This window comes from Coenobita brevimanus, chromosome 41, assembly GCF_032717465.1.
Source record: "Coenobita brevimanus isolate Jiangsu-jjx chromosome 41, ASM3271746v2, whole genome shotgun sequence".
Classification (NCBI taxonomy): domain Eukaryota; kingdom Metazoa; phylum Arthropoda; class Malacostraca; order Decapoda; family Coenobitidae; genus Coenobita; species Coenobita brevimanus.
The window spans coordinates 14,247,242-14,252,241 of NC_136994.1; positions in this window are offsets into that span (position 1 = coordinate 14,247,242).

Sequence of the window (5,000 nt, forward strand, 5' to 3'; positions counted from 1 at the left end):
CACTCACATACACTCTCCTCGTCAGTCTCTCACTCTCCATCCTCTCCACATGGCCAAATCACCTCAGTGTGTTCCTCCTAACGCTTCCTATCACATCCACATCCACACCACAACGCTCCTTTATATCCTCATTCGTCAGCCTGTCTCTCCATGTGACTCCACAGGCTCCTCTTAAATAACTCATTTCCACTGCTCTCACTCTTGACTTGTGTCCTTCCAACAACGTCCAAGCTTCACTTCCGTACGTTACAGTAGAGTTGGTATCACAATACTGTCATGTAGTAACTTTTTTACTTCCATGCTCACTTCCCTGTTTCTTATCACCGCTTTCAAAGAACCAGCAACCTTTCTTCTTTGTTGTACCCCTTCAAGCACTTCAACAAGAAATTTATCAACTCAAAAATCCATTATTAGAAAATATAATGGTATCCAGGAACACCGAATTTTTTTGTATATATATTTTATTGTGAACGAGGTGAGTGGAAGCAAATACAATGTCCCCCCCACACAATGACTCTCTCTCTCTCTCTCTCTCTCTCAGTTACCCCAATTCTCTCTAAATCAGTCCATTTCTCTCACTTTTTCTCTCTTAAATAGCCTCATCATTCCATCTCTGTCTGTCTGTCTCTCTTTCTCTCTCTCTCTCAGTTACCCCAGTTCCCTCTAAATCAATCCTTTTCTCTCACTTTTTCTCTCTCATATAGTCTCATCATTCCATACCTCTCTCTCTCTCTCTCTCTCCCTCAGTACGGTGTAAACAGATGCCCTACACTGCTGTTTCGAAAGTGAGTGTGTTTTCCCGACACTGTGAACGATAATATGTGAACAATGTATTATTATTATTCGTCTCTTTTCATAACGTTAGAAATGTTGGCTGTGAGTTTGTTGATGTGGGGGTGTTAACTGGAAGCATATGGGATTGCGCCAACGCAAGATCGTGCTAGAAGAGTGAGAGAAGAGTTCTGGACAAATGTAGAAGTGTGCATGGAAAAGTTTGGAAGGAATGAGAGAGTGTTTTTGATTGGTGATATGAATGGTAAAGTAGGGAATGTGAAGGTGGATGGAATAGTTGGTGAGTGGGGTGTGCCTGCTGAGATAGATGAGAATGGGAGTGTGTTAGTGGACATTTGTGCTGGGAGGGGGTTGGTGATAGCCAATACCCTCTTCAGGCATAAAATGATCCACAGGTATACATGGCGAGTGATGAGAAGGGTGGGTGGTGAACTGAATGAAAGGAAGGCAATGATTGATTATGTGTGTGTGGATGAAAGGATGCGAAGATGTATATTGGATGCAAGAGTTTATAGAGGTTGGGGGAGTGGACTTTCTGACCACTACTTGGTGGTGGCCAGAATTAAAGTTCAAGTAAGAGGGAGGAATAGAAGAAGGGAAAGACGAGAGGAAGGAGTAGTTGCAAGGAGAGTGGAAAGGTTACAAGAGGATGAGAAAAAGGCGGAGTATAAGAGAGAAGTGGAGGAACGATTGGGCAAATATGAATTGGAGCAGATGGGAGACGTGGAAGGTGTGTGTAGAATATTTACAGAAGAAATATGTGCAGCATGTGATGTGGTGTGTGGAAGGAAGAGAAGACGGAGGGGGGTGCAAGGAACAGCATGGTGGACTGAAGAGGTGAAACAGGCTGTGGCACAAAAGAAGAAAGCATACAATGAATGGATGAGGAATAGGGGCGTGGAAGAGGTTGAGAGGCGGAAGGGAGAGTTATATGTAGAAAGAAAGAGAGAGGTGAAAAGATTAGTAAGAGAGAGTAGGAAGAGAGTGGATGAGGAATTTGGAAGGAATTTGAGTGTAAAGTGGAGGGACTGTAAGAAAATGTACTGGAGAGAGGTGAAAAGAGTAAGACAGGGTGGAAGTGAAGTTAGCAGGGGACTGAAAGATAAAAATGGTAGATTACTAGTGGAGAAGGGAGAAAAAATGAGCAGATGGAGAGAACACTTTAAGGAATTGTTGAACGTGGAGGATGGAAGTAATGCGAGTATAAGTGGCTGGGGAATGGCTGGGAGAAGGAGGGAGGTGAGAAGACAGGAAGAAATCAGTAGGATAGAAGTTGTGGAAGCAATGAAGAAAGTTAAATCAGGGAAAGCCCCAGGAATTGATGGAGTGTGTGGTGAAATGCTGAAGCATGGGGGAGAGATAGTAGTAGAATGGATGTGGAAGATGTGCAGATTGGCCTGGGAGGAAGGTAGAGTCCCGGAGGATTGGAAGTCAGGTATAATTATTCCCTTGTACAAAGGAAAAGGGAAAAAGAAGTGTGTGGTAATCATAGGGGCATTTGTCTTCTTAGTATAATAGGAAAAGTGTATGGTAGGATACTTATTGACAGAGTTAGAGAAAGAACAGAGGAATTAGTTGGAGAAGAACAGGGAGGCTTTAGGAAGGGAAGAGGTTGTGTAGATCAGATATTCATTCTCAGATCTTTAGTGGAAAAGTTTCTAGAGAAGGGAAAGAAGTTGTATGCGGCTTTCATGGATTTGGAGAAAGCATATGACAGGGTGGATAGACTAGGATTGTGGAAAGTGTTAAGAATATACGGAGTAGATGGGAAGTTGTTGAATGCTGTGGAGAGTATGTACGATGGTGCGAAGGCTGCAGTGCGTGTGGATGGTGAACTAAGTGAATTTTTCTCTTTGAAAGTTGGGTTGAAACAGGGATGTGTCATGTCTCCATGGTTGTTCAATCTGTACATGGATGGGGTAATAAAAGAGGTACAAGGTAGGGTAGTGGATGTTGGAGTGGCCCTGGTGAGAGAGGATAGTGTTTGGAAACTCCCTGTACTGTTGTTTGCAGATGATACTGTGTTGTTGAGTGAAGACGAAAGGGAGCTGCAAGGCTTGGTGGATGAGTTTGAGAGAGTGTGTAAGAAACGGAATCTAAAGGTGAATGTAGGGAAGAGTAAAGTGATGGTCTTTGAGAGAGGTGAAGTCAGTGAATGTACAGCGAGGTTGGATGGTGAGGAATTGGAAAATGTGAGTACGTTTAAGTACTTGGGTAGTGTGATGAGTAAGGATGGAGGTTTGGAGGGTGAAGTGCTTGAAAGGGTACAGCAGGGAAGAAAGGTTGCTGGTTCTTTGAAAGCAGTGATAAGAAACAGGGAAGTGAGCATGGAAGTGAAAAAGTTACTACATGACAGTATTGTGATACCAACTCTAACGTACGGAAGTGAAGCTTGGACGTTGTTGGAATGACACAAGTCAAGAGTGAGAGCAGTGGAAATGAGTTATTTAAGAGGAGCCTGTGGAGTCACATGGAGAGACAGGCTGACGAATGAGGATATAAAGAAGCGTTGTGGTGTGGATGTGGATGTGATAGGAAGCGTTATAAGGAACACACTGAGGTGGTTTGGCCATGTGGAGAGGATGGAGGGTGAAAGACTGACGAAGAGAGTGTATGTGAGTGAGGTGGAAGGGGGGAGAGGGAGGGGGAGGCCGAGGATGAGATGGAGGGATGGGGTGGAGAGGTATATGAGAGAGGGGGGGTGTGAGTTGGGAGCAGGGGAGTGAAATGGCGGGGGACAGGGCGACTTGGAGGCGATTTGTTTGTGGCCACCCCAAACGGGATTGAGGCGTCTGGCAATAGATAGATAGATAGATAGATAGATAGATAGATTATTATTATTATTATTATTATCAGGACCTCCTTTCTCACCGTAGGGTAGGGCAAGGAGTAGCAATGGTATTATTATTATTATTTTTATTATTATTATTATTATTATTATTACTAGTACAACAACTAGGCTACTGTTACTACTCACTAGGACTACTACTTCAACTTCTACTACTAATACTACTACTATAATCATTATTATTATTATCATTATTATTATTATTATTATTATTATTATTATTATTACCATCATCATTATTATTATTACCATCATCATTATTATTATTACTATTATTATTATCATTGTTACAACTGTCCCCATTTCACTCTTTTCTTTTTACTATTCATTAAAGTATTTTTCACCGTCTTTCAAGTCTACAACAACACCAAAATACTCCCTCCTCCTCCTCCTCCTCCTCCTCTTCCTCTTCCTCCTCCTCCTTTTTCTTCTTCTTCTTGTGCGTGTGCTTATGCAAATGTGTGCGTGTCAGGCAATATCTTAAGAGAGAGAGAGAGAGAGAGAGAGAGAGAGAGAGAGAGAGAGAGAGAGAGGGAGAGAGAGAGAGAGAGAGAGAGAGAGAGAGAGAGAGAGAGAGAGAGAGAGAGAGAGAGAGAGAGAGAGAGAGAGAGAGAGAGAGAGAGAGAGAGAGAGAGAGAGAACTGTTCAGTGGTTGGAGCAAGAAATGAAACAAGAGAGATTTTTTTTTTTTTTTTTTTTGAGAGAGAGAGAGAGAGAGAGAGAGAGAGAGAGCATTGTGTGAGTGAGGTACATTGTTACTGTAGCTTTCCACTTCGCTGCTCCTCTCTCACCAAAGTTTATGTCCACATTTTCTCACTTACTCTCACTTTTTTTTTTTACTCTCTCTCTCTCTCTCTCTGGACCCAACTTCACCCTGTTCTTAGAAAGGTAAAGACGCATGGATGATGATGATGATGATGATGATGATGATAAGGATGACGATAATTATAATGAAGATAATAATAATAACAATAATAATAATAATAATAATAATAATAATAATGATAATGATGATGATAATGATGATGATGAGGAGGATAAGGATGACGATAATTATAATGAAGATAATAATAATAATAATAATAATAATAATAATAAAAATAATAATAATGATGATAATGATGATGATGATAATGACTTTCAATTTTTCATACCGTAATTTTCTTGGTGATATTTTAACTATTTTTTTGATCACTTTTTTCACAAGTTTTCATTTTTATTTCAAAGTTATTCATTTCAACAAGACTTTATTTTTTTTAATTTAATTTTTCATTTATCATATTATTTTTTTAAGTATTAATTATATTGGAATAACTGAGTATTTTTTTTTTTAAAGGTAAGAGCGAGGTAAATAATGAAA